The 24,706-nt window shown below is 34.9% G+C and overlaps 1 long non-coding RNA gene across 1 annotated transcript in view; it reads right to left on the bottom strand.

Moving 5' to 3' along the window:
• The window catches only part of LOC137399008 (uncharacterized), a 520,862-nt gene extending 498,706 nt beyond the window's left edge, over window positions 1-22,156 (bottom strand). The window contains exon 1 of the long non-coding RNA XR_010979112.1: window positions 22,106-22,156. This is a non-coding gene — a long non-coding RNA (uncharacterized lncRNA). The remainder of the gene's footprint in view (window positions 1-22,105) is intronic.
• Window positions 22,157-24,706: the final 2,550 nt, after the last annotated feature.

Below are 24,706 nucleotides of genomic sequence, written 5' to 3'. Positions count from 1 at the left end.
GGGTTTATGGGGACGCCCAGTGAAATCATCAAAAGTTAATTTTTATTATGATTTAACTGGCACTATGTCATAGTATAGCGTAGCATCTCAGCATAATTTTACATCATTAAAGATATAATCGCACCATTGAAGTCATTCACAGGAAATATGGACCACAATAAGGCTAAAACATCAGCTACAATTTGATGTAATTTGTGTCTTGTTAGACCAGCCCTGTTCAGAGATATAAGCGTTTGAATGAGATTAATAACGTAAAGACGCGCTGAGCGCTCGTTTTCCATAGACCTGGTAAATATATTATATTAGTTATATCAGGCGTAATTAGTAGCCGGTGTCTTTGTCAAGCGCTCATGTTTCAGCTTTATAAGCATTTACGGGGCATCATGCAAAAACGTATGAGAAACTGCGAGGTTTACAGGTTATATCGTGGATTACGACTGACCGAGCAAAGTTGCGTCTTGTCACTGACTATTTCCGGCTTATTTAAATAATCTCGGAAGCCAGTTTGCTCGCTTTTACATCTGTTACTCACAAGTAAAAATTGCAATGATAATATTGATTGTCTACTCAAACGAACAATATTAATTGCTAAATTTTAACTAATTTTGACTAATTAGAGAATGCTGTATCAAGCAGGTGTGTAGACAAATTACATCAATACTTTAAGTTATAGGCATACGGCTGCACTCATTCACTAAGAGTAGATTGTATTTCAAGCAGTGAATTGTTCTAGGGTGTTCTGCTTTAAATAGCCTATAAAACTTTATTCAATTTATTAGAATATGCATGGCTTAAAGAAAACTGTTCAAGAGTGCAAAATTATGTGCAAGTGTGACAGTTGATTGCAAGAAGTTCAGCCGTATGCCTGATATCAATAATATTAACTGTCTATCAATCAGTTAATATATGTTAAATATTTCTTTTTTGCTGTATAGATACTGTGATGCTGTAATTAATGCCATTGATTGAGCAAGCTTAATTGCTTACAGCCAACTCTAATAGGGATTACAGCCAACCCTACATAATGGATTTCTATATATATATGTTTGCAATTTGCATTTATTTAGTTTTGACCCAGGGGAGGTAACCATCTGAGTTGATATCAATAGGTTGATTATATAACACCATGTTTCATTGACTTTCACAATGCACCTCACCAAAGTGATATATCAAGATTTGTAACTGAACTATCATAAGGGAAGACTATGCCGAGATATGCTACGGTAATTTTAGATTTCCTTGGTGTAGTTGGTATGCATATATGGTAATCACCCACCTAATGACTCATAAGTTTACGATAGTTTCTGTAATGACGACAAAACAAAGTGTTACTTTAAAAAAGCAATAGTAGAAGCTTCTAAACGGTGCATATGTGTGCCTCATTATATTTACAAACCATAGCCTAAGTTCTTTGTCATACTTTAGTATTAGTAGATTAGGGTAGCCAACCACCCGCTGTATAGCAAGTGTGTGAGGAGAAAGCTGCAAATATTTTTATTAGATTGATTCGCCAGTTGTCCTTTATTATCCTTGTTGGAATTTTGTTCATTGTCAACCCAAATCCATAAACATGTTCATTGAGAACAATTGTCCTTTAATATGAACTTACACAAAACTTTAGTAGATTACATCTGAAGTTATCAGAATTTTTAAATATGAATATAAATGTTATATGTTATAAATATTTTTAAATCTTTAAAATTGATAAGAACTTACACAATATTCTAGTAGATTGCATCTTTAAGTAACAGCATTTTGCTAGTTTTATATTCACAAACGCAAATAGTGATGTCATTTTGCATGTATTTTTCTTCTGAGAACTTTAATCACAATCTAGTTTTGTCTATATTAATTTTGAAACACCTGGTAGTCAGATGACTACAAAAGTAAGAAACAATCTCAGTTGATAGAGAATTACCAATACTTTCTGATATAGAATAAAATAAGATTTTGTGAAAGTTCATCTTGAAAGCATGCGAAGGTAGGTTTTTGAGTTTTTAATCAGACAGACATTACCACATTTTTACCATATATGGTCAATTGATATTGGCATAGCTTTTTCAATTTCAATAAAATGGGTGGGTCTGTTTTTATGATGCTTTTTCACACGAGAAGTTTTTATCATCGCGGAACATCAGTCTTATTATACTAGAGTGGTAAAGTGGTGTACGTCATTTTTCCAATGACGGTAAATACCACTCGGAGAAACATGGTTTTTATAAAAATTTCTATGGATAAAAGATGATTGTGTTGAAGTACTAAACTGACTGTTGATGATTTGTTCCTCTGGCTGCACAACAGTTTTGAAGTGCTTCTTTTTGTTCAGTTTTGGAGTGAAGTACCACTGATCATCAGTGTTACTCGCTTCATAATTACAATAATAGAGTTATTAGATTTATGACTTAACATAATCACAATTGTTCTAGAAGATTCTATAGTGCAGTATTTTGAGTCATTTTCACATTTAATTGTTACTTTATTCATAGCACCATAAGCAAAGGTAAAGTTAATCATACAAAAGCTACAGACTCGAGTCATTCAGAGCATTTCAGAGTTCCTCATAATCATAGGGCGGACCAACCACCCACCCAACCAACCTGACATCACTCAAAGAGTCACGGCTAAGGATTGCTGACCTTGCTGGTAGGCACATATCAGACTGTCTCTATTATTTTAATTAATCGCATTATTAATTAGCTATTGTTTTTGTGCCTGTTTGGAAGTTGTCTGCACTTGTTGCCATTAGCCAACCATATGACGCATTGTATTTACTCTGAAGGCATGCATTGTTTAGTTCATTTCTTTGTGTTGATACAATTGAAATGTTCACCATTACAGATCTGAAAGAAAATACTTAATAATCAGGTTTGTTCATCGTACTGCAGCTTCATGATAATGGAGGGCTTGTAGCACACGCTATTTTATAAATTTAATAAATAGATGCAGTATAGTTCTAGTCCAAGCTAAAATTAAACTGTCATTTTGGCTTGCCCTTACATAATTAGACTCTAAGGCTATCCCTAATATGTGTTTTGAAGGATCTGATGATATAGCTTCTGCAATTTGAAATTCTGTAAATTCTTTTATTTGATTTTTATAACATTTAGCTGTGTGTCATTGAATAATAATAGATATTTTCAGGTATAACTTCCGCTCTAACTAAACAAGTTGCCATAGCAATGAAATTATCACATCAGTCTTATTTTACTAAATAGTGTGTAAATAAAAACTTGGTCTGTCATTAGAGATCATTTGCTAATAATGGACAATGTTTAGTGAGAGTTCCTTCAAATATCCTATGTATTGGGTGGGTGCTTTTGGGTTTCTCTATACATCGGAAGTAGTTGAATACCATCTGGTTTCCAGTTGTGAATGTCTCACAATTAAAAATAATTTGTGAAAGGTTTTGCATTTATGAAGGTGCAAAAATGCTCTAATTTTTACTATATAAAAATCCGTCTTTGTCTGTCTGTATGTCTGAAGTCAGGGTCAGAGGTCAGAGTAAATGATTGCTTCTCACGGGACTCGATCTCATGACATTCAGTTTGTTATATCGACACTAACACCTGCACTAATCAACCTCCTTTTCAGTGTTTCAGATTAATTGTGCACATACATATTATCTGTGTTTTATGACAGAAAAAGTAAGTGGCGATAATATCAATGAAGCTTGAAGTATGATGATTTATATTTCAACCTGATGATCTCTCATGACACACTGGACTTCTCTAGAGTCACAGGTTTGGATGAAACAGGAAATAAAAATATCAAATATGAAATATGTTAGTAATTTAAACTGAAGTTTGAATTTGTGATTAAATGAAGGCATTTTATGAAGGAAGTTTTATTTACTTGCCTTTCGTCAAATATAAATTAATTTATTAGATTACATTTACGGGTGCTAGTAAATATTAACTTGAGGCGTTAAGTTAATAAACCTAGCCTGAGATCTTGGTCACTATTTATGACTTGTAGGCTAACACGTATATCAAGTGTGTTAGGTGAGGGTTAAACAGTTTTCACTGTATCCATGTACTGATCATCACCTAATCTGTATAGTAGACATCATGTTGTTTACTAAACCCAAAAGTTGATATGGAGAGGATAACTCCTAGTTGATGTTTATCCATAGTCACATGCTAAATTTATGCCATTGGACATTTCTGAGGACAGTTTTAATCACTGTGTTGTGATAGTAGTTGTTCCCTCACTACTTCATGCTTCTGCGGACTCAGCATTTTGTGAATAAAAATATTTATTTCAAAATTAAAATGATTAATTAAATAACTGAAATACATGAATTTCTCTCATACTCTGGCCTAGTGGAATCTCTCAATGAGCATCACTATGATAGCAGTAGTCATGGTTTAGTATATCCTATTGCATTTTGTAAAACATAAACCTACATTTTGCTTGTGCATATATTTTTTCATGTCTTTTAATTCTCTTTGACCTTCAAAGGCATCTAATGAACATAAGTAAATAAGAAAATCGTTTATAAATAATAAAAAAATTGATTTTATTAGACTGAAAAATCGGACAATAACATCTGTAGTAAGGGAATATGGGCTGAATGAATCTACACGTATACAGTACTAATAACATTATAATTTTGCTTTTTATCTTATAAAACCAGGTTGATAAGTATTAAGACCGTTAAATCATTAATAAAGCCTTCAAAACTAAATATAAGGGTGGGATTACTTTACAGACATTCACCTATCATGAGTGTACAGGTCCTCATTACCTGTGATGAACGAGGGAACCCTGTAATCAATATGATAAGTCATGATAGATGTCTTTTTAGCAGTACTCATACTGTGTTGGGCAGCCATTGTACATCCGATTTAGGTTTTTGTTGACAATAGTTCATATTAAACACAGTAGTTAATTTTACAACCTCCTAAGAATAAGAGCTTATATATGAGTAATATGTTTGTATCACAATATCTGTAACTGCTTTGTATAAGTATGAGAACTGAACATTTACAAAGTAGCTAGCCAATTATATCCTTGCTTGCAGATGCCTGGCCAATCACTATTGAGATTTGCCTGAGCAGTCGCCAATCAATAGACGAGGTGATTGAAGCTCTTATATGGTTGTTGGAGATCATTGCGGAAATAAGCTAGATTTTGTACAGCAAGCTGAAACCAGCCACCAGGTGAGCATATGTTTACCAAATGTCACACATTTTTATTTCATCCAACATTTCACCCATTAGTTCAAAACTAGAATGATTGTATATCTTTTACTATATTATATTGTGGTGCTCTATGTTTATGCTAGTCTGTGCCTTCTTGACTTCAGTGGATATATTTTGCAGTAATTGTCAAGGTTAAATTCTTCCTAACTTTTCACATAAAAGTCTCACAAGATGGCATATGATGACCTACACTTAGGCCTGTGCTCATTCCTGTTGCTCGATATGCCATTTCATTTCATACTATCTCATACCACTACATTTCATACCAAGCCTTTTCTTATCATATCATCGCATACCAAGCCTTCTCTTATCATGTCATCTCATACCAAGCCTTCTCTTATCATGTCATCTCATACCAAGCCTTCTCTTATCATGTCATCTCATACCAAGCCTTCTCTTATCATGTCATCTCATACCAAGCCTTCTCTTATCATGTCATCTCATACCAAGCCTTCTCTTATCATGTCATCTCATACCAAGCCATCTCTTATCATGTCATCTCATACCAAGCATTCTCATACCATGCCATCTCTTACCATTTCATTGCGTACCATGCTTTCAAACACAATTCCATTTTATGTCATGCTATTTTTACTGCGCCATCTTTTACCATGCCATCTCATACCATGCCCTCTTACACCACTCCATGTCATACCATGCCATCTTTCATTATATCATTTCATACCACTTCATATTATTCCATGTCATCTCATACCATGCTATCTCATACCATGTCAGTTTACCATGCTATCTCATACCATGCCATCTCATACCACTATATCTCATACCACTCCATCTCATACTTCTCCATTTCAAACCATGCCATCTCATACCATTCCCTCTTATACTACTATATTTCTTAGCATGCTATCTCTTACCATGTCTTCACTTCCCATGCTACCTCTTATCATGCCATCTCTTACTGTGCCATCTCTTACTGTGCCATCTCACACTATGCCATCTCATACCACTCTATCTCTTACCACATCATATCATACCACTACACATCATACCACTACGTATCATATCATGCCATCTCATACCATTACATATCATACCATTACATCTAATACCTTGCCATATCATACCACCTTATTTCATACCACTCTATTTCATACCACTATATATCATACCACTCTATATCGTACCACTCCATTTCAAACCATACCATTTAATATCATACCATCTCATATCATGCCAACTCATACCATGCCATCTCATACTACTCCATTTTATATCATGCCATTTCATACCATGTATGATTACATATAAAAACACAAAACTTTAAATGTTCGTCTCTATGTAGGCCTATGCCTCTTAAGGTTCAACTTTAGTACAGTGCATGAGACCTCAGGTTTTTTATCTCTATTCCTCTTTAGAGGCAGTGATTTTAGCTTGTTTAATTGATCACTTGTCTAATATTGTCTATCAATTGTTTTAGCATTATAGAGTGTGTTTTTTGATGCCATGACGACCACGATCTGGTTTCCTGTTTTGAAAAATACTTAGAAAAGGAATTGTTGAGCCAAAAGATTTTTATTGGCTGCATGTGATTGCCAACCAAGCTGTTTCATGAGAGACAAAGTTTGATTGGCCTAGCTAATGTGTGGGCTTCGCAATGAGAAGAAAAGCGAAACCCTATTGATAAGCCAGTACGTCGGCTCACGGTCTGTACTAATATAACCGTGAAAACTGATACATCGTCTTACCATAGCAAAAGAGTTAAGAAACTTGGTCTTAGATCAGTATTTGATCTTCGCAGGATATTAAGCATATGTATATCAAGTGTGTTCAGTGAGGGTTAAACAGTTTTACACTGTATCCATGTACTGGTCATCACCTAATCTGTATAGTAATTAACATGTTGTTTACTAACCACCAAAGGCAATATGGAGAAGATAACTCCTAGTTGTTGTCTATCCGTATCCCTGTGCTAAATTCATGTTTGACTTTTTTGGACATTTTTAATCACTGTGTTGTGATTCGCAGTAGCTGTTGCTCCAATACTTCTCAGTTCTGATCTATTGGGTGCTCAGTACTTCATGAATAAAATGTTTATTCCAAAATTGATTTGAAATAACTAAAATACATAAATCTCTCTCATACTTTGACCCAGTGGAATCTCTCAATGAGCATCACTGTGATAGCAGTTGTCGGGGTTTAGTTTTTCCTGTTACCTTTCGTAAAGTGTAAACTGACAAACTGCTTGTCCACCCCTTCATCATTTCTTTTCAAATGATCAAGGGAACCCGTTGCCATCATAGACACAACGATTTCCACGGCTAGTAGACCAACATGTTTGTCTAGACCGCCTTTTGCCAATGAATTTTACACACAAAGTATGTGTTTCATAGACATACATAACCGTGGTTCAATATGAACATCGGTAATGTTTGAAATCTTGAACTGTGATAAATAATTTTAAAATAACCTTTGTAACTAATATGTTTACTAGAACTATTCAAGTGGTAAATATCCTGATGAGGTGAAGCAAAAGTCCCTCAAATAAAAACATTTAGTTTTATACTTGATGTCAGGATTTACAGCTCAGAATGATTCCAATCCTAATAATTCATATTTTGTCAAACCTTTCCACTATTTTGAAATGAGCTTGTTTGTGCTGATAGACAGCATGAGTGGTTTGTCTGTTATATACCTCGGGCAGTTCTCAGCCCAACTACAAGAAACACAGCTCCTTCTGAATTACAATGGTAAATACACTCTTTTAGACTTCCCCAACAGCCTATCAGTAAGTATAGAAATAAAATCTATGCACTAAGTGAAGTTTCATAACTTGTTTGGTAATGTATTTGCTCTTTTATGCCATATACTAACCCTGTCATGTCCTTGTTTGGTTATGCTATGTTCTTGTTTGGGCATATCCTGCACTTCGCACTTGTCATGCCATGAACTTGCTCTGCCTTGTAAAGCCTGGTTCCCATATACGTTACAAAGCACCGGCGACCGCACCACATGCTATTAGCGGTGAAATGGAACCTACGCGCCAAGGACCGACGGTAGTTGCCAGCGGCAACGCAGGAGCCAAACCTTCTCAAAATGCACTGTAGAGGTGAAGGTCAGACTATTAAAACCGCATGGAGAGCCACCATTTTTATGCCGTTATTAGCGATGCATCTTCATGTGAACATAAGCCGCCGAGTCTGTCCCAAGCGTTTTGCTGCGCAATATTACCGCTGGAGTCTCGCAATTGATGCCAGGCTTACTGCAACCGGAACCAGGCTTAATATACTTGCCCTGCCATTTTATTTCATTATTCTGTTATTTTATCTTTTATTTTAATTATTGTCAGTGGATTGTCTCTTAGTTACCTAATTCTTAGATGTTTTATGAAGCTCTTGCTGTGTGATGTTATTTGTGTGTGCTATAACTCTATAACTCTGTAGCTACAACTCTGGGAGTTAACTGTGGAGGATGAACATCATAGTTATAAAAGTATCATAGTTGTAAAAAAAATGTTGCTGGAAATGCTTATGGAAACCTTTTTAAGTACAATCTGAAGGATATATGGAGCTTATTAAAACATTCAGAACACAAATTGACACATACTGAACTTAAATTGAATTATAACATTTCATATTATCTCAAGTTTTGTTTACACTATATTTTAGCTGACGATTTGTTATCCATCTGCTGGACCTGCTGGCTAATGCCATCTGCTGAGTTTGTCATGTCACCACAGCTGAGAGAGATGCATTCAGGTTACTATCTGCAAATACCTGCTTCGTCTGCCATGATTCCTAGACATTCACACTAGGCAACGCACATGCTCCCTCCTTCACCACTCAGCCCATCAGGTACACTGTTACTGATAGTACTTGATAAAAGTTTCAAGCTATGACGCTTAGCACTGGTCAAGTTAGTAACAGATGATTTACTGCTACTAAAAACTGTAGATTCAATTACTAATTATATACAAGATAAATTTTAAGTTCATTATAAAAAGTATTATTATAAAGGTATGGATATGAAGCAGGGATTATGTGTATGTCACAATTTCCATTTCCATAATTCATTTCCATAACATTTCCATAATTCATTTCCATATTATTTCCATTTCCATAATTCAGTTCCAGATTATTTCCATTTCCTTAACATTTCCATAACTCATTTCCATATTATTTCCATATCCATAACATTTTTATAATTCATTTCCATAATATTTCCATAATTCATTTCCATATTATTTCCATTTCCATAACATTTCCATAATTCATTTCCTTATTATTTCCATTTCCATAATTCATTTCCATATTATTTCCATAACATTTCCATATTATTTTCATTTCCATAACATTTCCATATTTCTAAAATAAAATTTCCATATCCATTTCCTTAAAATTATAGATATATTTATGTTTATGGAAATGGATATGGAAAAGTAATAATTTCCATAATATGTTTAGCGATCCCTGCTATGAAGATATATGTTTGTTACTGGTTCTCTCTTCTGTTTCACAAGAAATTACTTTCATTAAAATGAGTTATTGTATTGTTTACCATTCATACCCACTGACCTTTTAGTGAACTCTATCACAATATTTACACATGATACTAGAAATAATTGTAGGAATACCTGTTTGTAGTCAGGTAGTGCTGTCATTATCATCATATCAAGTTACTTTAGAGTATTGTAACTGAAAGGAGTCTCCTTGTTGAATACTTTCCTTAGATAACACGACTATACACTGTGATCTGCAGTGTCTATATTTTGGTTCTTTGTGGCTATATATTGTTCAAAACTGGCATAGATATGTGGATATAGAACAATAATTATAAGCGATGGTCGATGGTGTTTGAAAGTTGAAAATTGAACTGGATTAGTTACACACCATTTTGGATTACCTCCAGTAATTATCATCAACTAATCAAACTTACGCTTTCATTTGAAAATGGGGAGTCAGGCATTATCACCAACTAAATAGATATTCAGACGAAACAATTCTTCATTTGCAATGCATGTTACATGCAGGCATCAGTGAGTATCTATGCACAGTTGTGATTCTTTTCTATTAGTCAGTTAGTCTACATACTCCATATATATAAGTTTAAAACTCTGTCGTGTCTAGCTATAGCTATTGAAATCTGAGAATGGCAGATCTGCTTGGTGCTGGATTTGATCTCGAAACCTCCCATTCACCCTGTGATAGCTTAACCAATTAAGCTAAGCAAGATGTAATGAGTTCATTAGGTGATATGCGTTGTTATATTGGTTAAAATAAGCCTAGCACTCTGTGTTATGCAACTTCACTAAAACTTGATCTCACTGCTCTAAGTAGTTTGTTTAGCAATACGGATAGTAGCTTACTCAAATTAGTCATTGACAATGTGCCAGGCTAATTGCAGGGGTAGGCAACAGCATTACCTGCCGCTATTCATAAGCTGTTTTTAATACCTATGCCACGCCCACGATTCGGCTAGTTTTTCATAAATTTTTAAAAAGATTATTTTTAAATTTTTCATAGTTGCAGCACCTAATCTACCTTTTTAATTCAGCATCTACATGTAATATACATTTGTAATAATGTAGGTCATCTTAGTACCCGGATATACTAACATGGCTGATGTATGTTAGTAGTCAGTACTTGCAATTCTGTCTCTGGCTACATATTTGTTCTGATGGTAATCAGTTCTCATCAGGTAAATAAGTATACAGACTCAGTATCACTAACACATCTTCAATCTCAACATACAGAGGTTACCCACACCCTCTGAGAGTCTCTAAGGCTAATTTGATATTTAACTGAATTTCTGAGTGGTTTGTACCAGAAGGACATTTTTGTTCCCCTTAAAATACCATATTGATAAAAACTGGAGTTATCTGCTATTGGTAAAATAACTTCCATTTCTCATGTTTCACATGCAGCCATTGGTTGTTGGAATGCTTTAGCAAGGTCTTTGCTGTTTCGAACAATGCCATTAAGATGCATTTGTTATCTGCTTTTAACAGGAGGCCTTAACAGTGCTCTGTTTGACTTGAATGCCAGCAGCTCCATGTTATGACTCTTCATTGGCTCACAGTCTACAGTCATCCCAACTTCTTTGAACTCCTCTGCTTCCTCTCTTGTGAGTTTCAACTTCATTTTTCTACCTCCTCACCGGACCTACTATGTTCATCCTAGTACCTCTCTCCTTTCCAGATGGAGAAGTGTGATTTTTACTCCTTCTCTTGGTTGTTCCTCTCTCTCGCCTTCCTCCAACATCAGCCTTTCCTTCTCTTGCCTTTGAATAACCATGAGTAATTTTCCTCCCCTCCCAGGATATAAAGCAGATAATCTCCTTAAGCCATGTTTTTATAGTAGGAGTTGTGCATTCTATTTAAAAAGGTAAGACAACTTTTCCTCTTGTGGTTTACTTTCTCTTCATTCAATCTCTACAATATGGATGATAAATATACTAAAGTTGTCAGAATATGTTGTGCCCATAAAATATAGACATTTAACAAGAAATCTAATCAGATAGTAACTAGTTCATTCCTCAGTTTTAGACCACTGGTAATTTATATATAACAAATCTATTGAGGTACTACTGTTCCTAGCTCTGTGGATTCTTTTTGTAGGTTACTGGTTGCCATGGTTATGTTTAGTTCCTTATACCAACATCCTATTCATAAGAAGGTGCTGACTACTCTAACCCAAGGTCGTGACCCCAGCCACAACATATATTTACTTATACCCTCATGTCAGGTACTTGAAATATTTTAGCTGGATGCTTCCACCAGCCAATTCTACCAAACATATATCTACTTTTGGCTTTTGCATTTCTCCTCTTGCTGTTTTGTTCATAGTTTGTCTTCTAATTTTCCTATTAAAAGGTGCTGCACCTTGTTGTAGGTTCTTAACTGAAGATTATTCTCCTAATATATGTTAAGGTTAATATAATATGAAATTACAAACATTTTTAGAATATAAACTTCATACATTGTGGTCATACATGTATTTCCTTAATCAAGTAAAACATATTCAAGTAGCCCATGCTGCATGACTGCATTGACACGAAGAAAGGTTATTTTTCAGAGGGCAGCTTTTTGCATATTTTGTAGAAAAAATCCAACTTTTCAAAACTTTTGATTCATCTGACCCTGTAATGAAAAAAATATTTTAAAGCAATTCATATATTCAAAAACTACTGATCCATGACCTGGTGATCATCTGACTCACTGACCCTTTGATTACCTGACCACTGACATGGCTGGCGTGGCCAATAATTAGAAATAATGCACCTTTGGTAAGAGCCAATTGCGGTGCACTTAACATATTCAGGAATACACTTGCCCTTTTCTTTTAAATTTTTGCTAATACCAATCAGTCTTTTACAGTACTAATCTGTGCCGGCAACCATCTTTCTTCTCATAATAACAGTCACTGCTAGTTAATACTAGTAAATTTACTGTGTTTCTTAGATGTCTTGATTAGATCTGATTTGAGTCAGTTTTAAGGTGGAGAAATCATCAGCTTCCTCTCTTTTCCTTCTAACTCTCTCATTAGGTTCTTATTTGTTTCTCTATTATCCCTTTTTATAATACTCATTTTATTGTTCATCATATTCATTACCTAATCTCTCCGTGTCACTAATCTCTATCTTCATGTCATCATCCACTCACCTTCTTAGCCTTTCTAAAAGCTAGTAAATGTCGTAGGCTCTAATCTACACGGCATATGCTAGGAACCATAGAGCTGTCAGCTAAAATACTTCTCTCCACTTGAATTACTGTAAACTCTGGTGATTAAACAAGGAGTGCTATCAGAAGTATATATTAACGTTATGTCACATTGCTAGTTCCTACATCTTCCTCAAACCATGCAGTTTGGATTTATGTGGCTTAGTTATAATTTATAGGCCTGTTATAAAAATGCTGTTTGCTAGAGTGATTTTATTATTCACATTTATCAATCAGATCTTTTTTTGGTCAGTTCTTTCAGAAAATGTTTATTTATTTAAGGGCACATTCAACTTATTTAGCTACGTGATGTTAACAGCAACAGTAAAAGTTGTAGTTAGATTTCTCATGGCCCTCTGTAGCAGTCGGGCAAACGTAAGTCTTATGAAACTTTGAAATACTGTTTAGCGGAAAAGCTAACAGTTTTGGTGGCAGTGTCTTTAACATTATGTTTCATTGTGCTATGTCCATGATATTTAGTAGTGGCTATATCATGTGTACGGGTGGACTCTCTGCCCTTCCCTCATTTTACTCTGAACAAATTAGTTAAGGACCTTTACTATAATGCAAGCCCTGTCTGCTCCTCTAAATCCAAGCATTAGGAGAAGGGCATTAGGAGAAAGGATAGCACTACATAGGGCTCGAACTTGGATATTCAGATTTCTCGCCAAGCACACTGCCCCCTAGCCTGTCTTGACAAACTGCGGTTTTTGCGAAGTTGTCCCCCGTCGAGCGGGCGAGCAACACAACAGCTTGTCACAAGACGTACTGCACCTGATGCATCAGCTGCACTTATAGGGAGTTGTTCTCTTCCGTCTATGCGGCTTAGTTGCGATGTTATATCGGTCGCTCCATTGGTAATCATGTAATCATAACTGATTTCGCGCAAAAATTTATGTAGAAAAAAATAAGATTACAACGTTCAACCAAAGACTGTTGGTTGTTTACAACTCTGTTGTAAACTTTAGTAAAACTTAAGAATGAAATAAATTGAAAATAAAATCCATGAAAACATATAAAACTGACTGATACAAAAACATAACTGACTGAGCGCACAAATAACGACATAGTTAGTTGCTGTTGTTGCCTAAGTTCTCAAGTTCTACTAAAGTTGATCGCAGAGACTGGTCGCTGGTTAAACATTGTAATCTTATTTTTTTCTACATAAATTTTTGCGCGAAATCTGTTATAATTACCAATGGAGCGACCGACATAACATCTCAACCAAGCTGCATAGACGAAAGAGAACAACTCCCTATAAGTGCAGCTGATGCATCAGGTGCAGTACGTCTTGTGACAAGCTGTTGTTGCTCACTCGCCCGACGGGGGAACAACTCCACAAAAACAAGTTTGTCAAGACAGGCTAACCGCCCTCCCTGCACCACTCAACCACCTTGAAGCATCTTGTAATAATTGTGCTCACATGCTAATATATATGATGATCTCTCACAGTACATGGGCTACCATCATATTAGTATGGATAAAGTGTTGTCAATTTATTATTTCAAGCAAATTTGTAATATAATCTTTGTCCATAGCAAAACATTGGGACTCATATTCTTGGCTGTAATTAGTATAAATGTACTGCTTCACATAGCCAACTATGACTAAACCATGTACAGTCAAACTTGGATAACTCGCCCACGGATAGCTCGAACACATGGTTAATTCGAACGGTTTCTTTGGTCCTTTCCCACGTAATGATAAATTGCTATAGATAACTCGAACTCAACACTGTTAATTCGAACTGTTTTTCCCAACGGCTACCGAAACGGTTGTTATCGCTTTAGAAAATCGCTTTATTCAAAGCCATAGAGGTAAACCTCATCTTTTCGTAATTCATAAGCGTCGTTATTACCACAATTGGCAAAATATTTTTGTCAACGACTTTTCTAAAGGTTTGGTGAAATTTGATTTATACTGCTATTCGATGAATAGCACGGGCTTGCCGGGTCACGCGCGCAAGGATTTTTTCCACGCACATACAAAACAAAAACAGCATGTTGTTTTTGTTTTGTATGTGCGTGGCGAAAATCCTTGAGTGCGTGACCCGGCTAGCACACGATGAATAGTTTTCCGACGTTGATTCCGTGTTGAATCAACATCGGAATGTTGAATGTTTAAAACGTCTTAAAAATTGTTGTAATTAAACGTATACGTTGTCTTAGCTAAAAAAAACTATTCATCGTTTGACCTAAACACAGAATACGTGTGTACATTCAATAAGTATCCATTCCAAAAGCGTGAGTGATATACAATGTACCGTTACACCTCGTAAAACCTTTAATTGAACTGCCTCGGAGTGTTGCTCTTAACGAATCCCAGGTAAAGTAAGGTAATCTTTGCATAAACTTCAAGAAAATTCGGCAAAATTGATCGTGGGTAAAAAGCTCAAAAGAAAAAGATGTCTTTACTTTTGAGCATTTCAACAACGATCAAGTTTTGTCAATGTCAATCTAAAATACGTCCTGGCAATAACATCACCTCAAACAACAAACCAATCTCAAGTGATAGAAAAATCTCTATACTTTTTGATAAAAACGTTTTAAACTTTACATTAGAAGCATTTAATTTGAAACAAGCCATTTGTGCTTTTAATTTATATTATAGTTTGTATATCCTATGTACATGTATCTTCTAATAAATAAGTAAATACATGGACTTGTGACAGTGCTCTGATAACTTGAACGCTCTGATAATTCGAACACTTTTGCTCGGTCCCTTGAAGTTCGAGTTATCCATGTTTGACTGTATTTTAATCTCGCAAGATTTACTTTTATTTCTTCAAAAGGTTGTGGCAAACATTGATTGACAGCAATGATTAACTACTACATAATATCCCAAACATTGACATACTGTCTGTATTTTCAAGTTATGACAACTCCTTAGTGAAACTTGAACATAGATTATAAGTTGTTTAGATAATAGTATAATCATTATTAATCCTTATATAGTACTGTTATTATTATTATTACTAGTATGCTAGGCGTACCATGCACCATGAGAGATCATCATATGTAATAGTTATTAGCATAATTATTCTTAGATATGGAAAGGTAGTCAAGTGGTGCTGATACTAGCGCTTGGCTGAGAATTTGAATGTTTAATATTGACTCCTCTATAATATAATCTTTATTCTTAACGCTTTTAGCATGGCTTCAGACAGACAGACAGACATACACAACTCTTATTATAGTAAATACTGCTTTTTAATAACCTGACAGTCTGGTGTGTCATGAGAGACTGTCATGTGGAATAGCTAGACATGAACATATAATTATTCTGTAATGTCAGTAGACAGTTGATTGATGCAGTTGTTAGAGTTTGAATCATGTACTATGCAATTTTTTTCTGTGTAATAGTTAGATATGTGTATAATTTTATCAGAAGCATTTTTGTTTAAATAAAACAACAGTTTTGTTCTCAATGAGGATATATATCGCGATATTATATGCTTATATTTCTATAGCCCAGTATGGAGATTTGGTGGAACAGCGGAATGGAACATCAATTGTAATGATAAGGCAAGTGCTCTCTTTCTATCTATGAAGAAATTAATTAAACTTTACCTTCAGAGATGGTAGGATAACTCTCGATGAGTCTCTATTAACCCCATGGTAAGGGGTGAATAAGTGTTTATTATAAGTCCGTCTATATTTGTGTTCATAAAACATTGCAAGGTCTGAGTAACTGTAATCACTAGGTACCTTAATACTTGTCTGAAGGTAGCATCAGAAGCATCTCTATTTTTGTACCAAAAAATACATATTCTAAAACCTTATAATTCCTTTCTTTAGTGAATATTAAAATTGTTAAACTAAAGCTTGTATCTGTCAATGTAGAGGATACTGGAATGTGTTTATTTATACTTTAAAATATTTTAAAACTTGAACATGCAACTTTGTTATATTAATATATAGGTATATTGATATATTAGTAAGTTTATATATTAGTATATTGATATATTGGTATATTGATATATAGGTATATTGATATATTGATATATAGGTATATTGATATATAGGTATATTGATATAAAGGTATATTGATATATTAGTATATTGATATATTGATATATAGGTATATTAACATATTGATATATAGGTATATTGATATATAGGTATATTGATATATAGATATATCGATATATTGATATATAGGTATATTGATATATAGGTATATTGATATATATAGGTATATTGATATATTAGTATATTGATATATTGATATATAGGTATAATAATATATTGATATATAGGTATTTTGATATATTGATATATAGGTATATTGGTATATAGGTATATTGATATATTAGTATATTGATATATTGATATATAGGTATATTGATATATAGGTATATTGATATATAGATATATCGATATATTGATATATAGGTATATTGATATATTAATATATAGGTATATTGATATATAGGTATATTGATATATAGATATATCGATATATTGATATATAGGTATATTGATATATTGATATATTGATATATTGATATATAGGTATATTGGTATATAGGTATATTGATATATAGGTATATTGATATATAGGTATTTTGATATATTGATATATTGCTATATAGGTCAAGTTCATCACCTAAATGAGTATCCAAAGCTTAGTTTATTCCTCCTCTGAATGGATTGCCGAGTCCCTCCCCTAAGTCTAATCAATGTTTAAGAAGTTGTCTCACCATTGTACTGCCTCTATTCTTTACCTTTGTTCCAGTTCTCTCTATATTATTATGTGGATAAAAGCATCAGCTTGCTTAATGACTTCTATCTGATGTTTCATCATGCATGTGTTTATTATAAGTATAAATATACCATTGTGCTTCACTACACGTGGTTACATATCTACTCTGGTATTTCAATATACTACCAGTTAGACTAGTGACCCAGTGCAGTTCAAGCCGTACACATCAACTATATCAAGTATTTATAGTAATTATTAGTCTGTTAGTTGGTTGCTAGGTAATGAACACGATCGATTTTTGTCGATGTTAATCTTCAAATATCTTGACAATGTATCGCCTAAAACAACAAACAATATTTCAACAGCTGGAAAAAAATCAATACTTCCCATTGAAATCAACAAAAATTTGATGCAATCACATATTTAAAGAATAAGCGCTTAGGCTATGGTACAACAAAGAATTATAGCTAATCAGTCAGATGATTCAAGCAACCTGTGATGCTGCAAGCTTATGGCAGCCTTTGGCACAGCCTTTTAAACTGTTGAAATTTTCGCAGACATTCATATTTTTGAAACAATGAAATATGTACTTTTAGTGTTTTCAATAATATGCTACACATTTAATTTTGAAGACTTGTCCTCTCTTACACTGAGATAACTCATAGATTTATCTCATAATTATACAAAAGCTTGTAACCTTACCGCAGCATGTGACCTGGTATGTTTGACAAGCACATAATTTAAGTTACTTACAGTAGTTGTCTTCTCATCCTAGACACAACAATGTTTTAACATATTCCATGTCTACACCTGTGTCACCTCCATGTCTTGACACGAGGTTATTAGGTGTCCTTGGTATGATGGAAAATACCTAATTTCCACTATGTCTGGTCAAAAGGGAGATGTTTGACCTAGTTGTAACCAGTTCACATCAATATTAGGTGCATTCATGAGTTGCTATTGTGGTAGATCATGGAGTGTGCACAATTAAAACAAAAGTTATAACTAAGATTGATAACTTAGCCCAGTGTGACTTAGAGTGTGTTGGTTTTTTACAAGAAATAAGCTGTAGGTAACACAGTGAGTTCTGAGGGTCTTATAAATCTTTCCCCATGAGAAAGCTTTGAAGTTTTTGATTTTTTTGCTGAACACTGTTCTTTTTAATGTAAATATTACTAAGCAATACCAAAAGAGAGTAGATTACTAAAGTTGTGCATATACAATAATACATTATATACGATAATTAGTGTGTTTCATGTATGATCAATTTTTACAGGAGTCAAATTCATGACAGTTCCCCTAGTAGATGGACACTTCATGACTTGTACTAGTTAACCAGTTACCAGTTTACTGCCAGACTAGCCAGTATTGCAGCTGTATCATATATTGTGAATCCATCAAATTATTTGTTGAAGAAGAACTTTCCCAAATGTTTTATCACACAAGTGTTTTTATACTATTTGCTATTGTTTCTGAATTTTAAGATGATTTAACTGTCAGGATGCGTCTAAATTAAAAATGCTAAAACATGATTGCGGTTAAAACGCTTGGAAAAAAATACGCACTAAACGACACGGCTGCTGGTCTTTCTCATTATTTATATTGGCTAGTACGATTAAGGTGCTGTGTTAAACTGTCTTCACACCAGCAAGTTTGTAAACATGTGTTCATGGCCGATCTCTAAATGATTTTACAGGAGTTATCAGCCCGATTTTTGGTTCAGCCTAGGATGAGTTTGAGCCAAGAGTGCATGATTTTGTCATTTTTATTTGCCGGGTCAGTCAACTTTAACTGATATATTTTTAGTACGTCAAGACATACATTTTGTTGAGTGTTTCTTACATAAGTTGTCAGGGGCACCTGTAGCAAGTTTACCAACTATTCTACACTGTCCACCTAATCACTAATAATGGGAGGACAATCTGATAATGGGACATGGGAGGACGATATTTCACCAACAGAATCTGATTCAATTATTATAGCAACATGAGAAAAACAGTCACTTTAATAATTAAACACAGTAATAATTATATTGATAGCACCCTTCAGTAGTTCTATCAACATAGTTATTACTCATGATTGCAGAATATGACAGAAAGACTGAGCAAATGTGAAATCTGATAGCTGTTATCAAAATGACAGTCTTTATGACATCACATCCTGTCATGTCTGCCTACACAAGTTTTTAAATCCTTTCAAGACTACCTACTAATTACTCTACTATATGATGACTGGCTCTCGGGTGTGAGAGGACTAGTAATGGAGGTTACAAAGATTTAACTTTCTTTCATGATGAGGATAAACAATGTTTGCTTGTCTGTTTGTTGGTTGCTAGGCGCTAAGTAAATGGATACTTACATCACACAGAATGGTATTTATACTAGACCAAGTTCATACAATAGCAGGATTATTTTAATAAATTGGTATGAGATTTTAATCATATTCATTTGTCCTTCTCACATAATGGATAGAGTCAGATCTATGAATAGCTTACTGTGAGCATTCCATGTATTGCTACTACAATAACATAGCGCTGTCTAGATTATAATAATACCGTTGATGTGTTTTGCCTGCAGCAACTGTAAGGACAATATACACAGTGCAGTTATGTTTGTTCTTTATCTTATGTATATATAAAGACCTGGTTGGCCCAGTTCACATAATAACTAGTGTTAGACATTTGCAAGCACTCTCTGTATGATTCATAATTTAAACATAATATCCATACCAGTCCTCTGGTAATATAGCACCCATATAACATATGGATGTACAGAATGGCTATAAACCATTTACTTCTAGAAGGATACTTTGGTGTTTAAAAAGCAAATCCTTTAAAATATGTTCCAGGCTCTACAGCTGAGATACAATAAAAAACTTTTGTCATTCAGTGACACAATTGAGACAGCTTTGGTGACATTTTCATTGACATTAAGTTCATCTTTACAAATTGAGTTCATTCTGAAGACTTGTCTCCTCTCAACCGGAGAGTATTATTATCAAAGAATCTCATAGCTTTATAAAATATTGTGCCCCTACAGCACTGTGTGACCTGGTAACATTAAACTAGCACGTTATTGGAAATAAGTAGTTGTCTTCTCATTCCTAGTCACAAGATGTTATTTACTTGAATCGCCTGCTTGTCTATGCACTAGGTCAAGAGGCGACTTGGTTATGTTGGACAATACTCGTTACCAGTGTGTCTGGTTGAGGAAGATGTTTGACCTAGTTGTAACCAGTTCATTTCAATATTAGCCAATCATTGCTGTTTTTGTTGAACCTTTTTGTTAATGCCAAGACTATTTGTCAAATTAGATATGAATACCAAGGTTATCTGTCGCAGATCAGACATGAATACTAAAGTTTACTGTTATCAGTCGACTATCAGACCAACAGTAGCAGATCTCCTGGCAGCAGCAGAAAAGTGTGCTACATGTTGGTACATTTTGGACATTTTATCTTAGTATTAAAAGGGAACTTTTTGCACTGAGTTTTTACATCAAAGCCAAACACTCGGCTGGACAAGAGATCATTTGGTGCAACTTGTTTCTTCAATAATTCCCACTATCTTTGGCTACTAGAGATGGATTGTACTACAATTTAGATGGTCTACCTTATTATTAGCCAATCAATGCTGTTCCTGTTAGCCACTTTCTTATCAATGCTAAGGAACTGTTCATATGTAATATTAGAAAGGTGGCCAGCTGCAGCAGTGAGACCAGCTCTAAAACATTGAAGGGTCCACATTGAGTAGGGAATAGCATATGTTAATCCAGTCTACATGATTTGGAATTATGCCAAGCTATGCAGGCGCCATTATATAGCATGAGTGCAGTTCAATGATGGACATGTGTGTTTATAAGAATCCCTGCTAGATGAGTAGAGATGAGAAAATGTATCAAGTATGAATATGAATTTGTATTTAATTATAAATCTTAAACAAGAACTGCATGTGATTTCAATTGAACAAAGAGGAAGGTATCAGCCAAGAGGCTCATGAAGCTGGTCTCCTGTCTCGTCTGTATCAGTAGGAGTACGCAGATAAATATCTAGTCTGTTAAGTCTCTCTATCATGGCAGCCATATCTAAAGGAACAAATACTTATCAGTGTCTATTGTAAGCAACAATATCATTCATATCTATCTATAAAAATTGCACCATCTCACAACCACCCTGTGTAAATCATCCTTCAGACTTAGGGTATGTTTAAAATAGATGGTTTGGAGATCTAAAAACTGCAGTCTAATCTGTTAAGTATAGCAATACAATTTAGACAGGATTCATATGACCATAAAAACAGATTTGAGCAATTGGCTCCCTTTGAGCATTAACCAATAGAATTAACTGCTGACCAGCCAATAGCAGCGATGAAACAATACTCATCATATCCATACCTTATAAGTTAATAACTAGCACTACAAAGTACACATGAAGGTAAATGAATACGTGTTGTTACTGATGAACAGTAAATATGTGGATGTTAAAATTCAAATAGTAGTTGAACTTTGTGTAAAAACTTTACCTGCTGTCATCTGATTGTTTGCTTCTTGCAGGGCTACGACCTGCTGCTGAGACTCTACTAACCCCTCTCTCTGATTGGCCAACTCTAAAACAACAATATAATCAAGGCTCATGTACTGGTACTGTTACATCTTGCAATAAGAAGCAATAAGCAAATGTAACACTACAATTAGACAGCTTTATTAGCAACTGGACCAGAGTTAACACTAGCCAACTCAACACTGAACAAGATCAGCTGACCAGCTAGTAAGTAAGACAAAAGATAGAGGGATGACTCATCCTAAGCTATTTATAGAGCACTAGCTGCACATGTCTGGGCAGGAACTAAACTGAATTCTGGTGGTAGTGCATACATATCAGGTACTACATACAAAGGAGGTGTAAAGATGCCATCATTATGTTATGACAAGAAATAAATTCATTTCTACTGAAATTAAAAACTCACCTGCCGTCTTACGGTTATCCACTTCCTGAAGAGCTACAATCTGTCGTTGAGACCCTACTAACCCCTCCTTTAGTTGGGTCAATTCTAAAATGACAAAAAAATCAGGGTTCATATTCTGCTATTACAAGTTGATAAATTGTTTTATCAGCGGCAGCATCAACTACAAAATAAAACTAATCTTATTCTATGCTCACCTTTTGTTTTGTGTCTGTCACCTTGCTGAAGGGCGGCAATTTCCTCATCAGTGGCAGCGGCATGTGCTACAAAAAGGAAAAGTGAAGCTTCGGTAAACGCTAAAAAACAAAAATTTAAAATTACTTTGATTTAATCCAATTTCTGGGAAAAAGTTTACGTTTCAAGATCTGTAGACTTTAGTCTTTAAAGCAATCTTATCCCATGTTTACCTTTTGTTTTGTGTCTGTCAGCCTCATGAAGGGCAGCAAACCTCCAGAAAGTGGGAGCAGCGTGGGCTACAACAAAGTAAAAATAAATAAAACTTCAATCTGAGCAACAGACAGATCATCTTATAAATAGGAAGTCCTCCACCTCACTCCATGTTGGAACCAAATTGAAAAACAAAACATTATTGCAATAAAAAAGTAACACATGGTGATAGTAATGGTATGTCAGGGAAAAAGATTGCGGTCATCAGGAGTCAAACTTTTGACTTTCAGCTACGTAGGCTGACAGTACCACCTGCACTAAGTGACTGCCTTTCAACATTCAGGAGTAATTAGCCAAGTCACGCTTGACTGCATTGGACTACTGATACTATTAATCAGAGCTATTGGATAATTTCTCAAAACATAGCCTTTGAATATGTTAATAATTAAAAACATAGCTTTAGAATCCACAGCTTAGGGATGATGGTAGGAATTACTAGTGAATGAGAATCAACTAGTGTTGTTACTGACTACAAATAGTCTAAAAACTGCTACTGCATGTTGTACTTGTCTTCTTTAAGGCTACAACCAGGTTTGCAGACTCAGTGAGTAATAATAGACTGAGAACCTGCATTTAAATTGTTAAAAAATTTGAGTAAAGCTATACCATATTTTATGCTTACTCAAACATTGTGATTCTATCTTTAGCAACAGCAAGAGCTGTTCCATAGGAAAAATCTTTACTATAATAGGAGCCGTGTCTGTCTGTAAGAATTACTACTACTATAATTCTAGTAAATAGCTCATGTTTCTATTCAAAACTGTAGTGAGTAAAAAGAATATTCATGAATCAGCAGAATTTAGCTAAGTGCTGACTAATAGCTGCCACAAAGTGTTGAGCTGCTAAAATCACTTTAATCCTATCAGTTTTGAATAAGGAATAAAAATACTCAGACTATAATTATCCAAGAGAGAGCAGAGGTGATGAATGATTAGCAAGGGCTGAGTGTTGGCTGAAGAGAAGAGGCTGAACTGACAGCATTTAATACAGAGACAGCTGAACTGCTTCTACAGCCCACTGCAGTCTCTATGCAAGGAAAATGTAGATGGAATTCCCCAGGGAATGTTTACAAAGATACCCTGGGAACAAGCAGAGAGTTATGCAATAGAGTAGTACAAGTGAGTAGCTGGTATCACACTGTATAATATTCCTACCTGCTAATATTGGCTGCTTCCAGCTCTTAAGCAGCTCTACTGTATCTTTCCTTTCCCAATACTCTGCTAACTCCAGAGGAGTTCTACGGTATCCGTTCTTTATACTGAGGAGTGCAGAGACTTTATCAGGAGAGATGGAGGTCAGCATAGTCTGTAGAGCTGCTGTGTGTCCCCAGTAGGCTGCACAGTGCAGTGCTGTGTCTAGGTCACGAGTCTGTATGTTGAGCAGGGAAACTCGTTGCTCTATGGACAGGCTGATCAGTAGAGACTCTACTATCTCTGTATATCCTCTCCTTGCAGCCCATGTTAGAGCTGTGTAACCCAGTCCATCCTTCACAGCTATCAGCTCATACTTCTTACCAGAGGATACTGTATGAAGTATAAGCTCTACTAACTCTCTATCTCTCTTCAATACAGCCCTGTACAGAGCTGTATGTCCATCCTCATCCTTCTCAAACAGTAACTCATCTGCTATTCCTCTCAATGGAGTGAGTAACAGATGAGTTACTACAGGATGGCCACGGGAGAGAGCCAATAGCAGAGCTGTATACGACTTACA

The sequence above is a fragment of the Watersipora subatra genome, chromosome 6 (assembly GCF_963576615.1).
Source record: "Watersipora subatra chromosome 6, tzWatSuba1.1, whole genome shotgun sequence".
Classification (NCBI taxonomy): domain Eukaryota; kingdom Metazoa; phylum Bryozoa; class Gymnolaemata; order Cheilostomatida; family Watersiporidae; genus Watersipora; species Watersipora subatra.
This window is presented reverse-complemented; position numbering and strand designations above follow the sequence as displayed.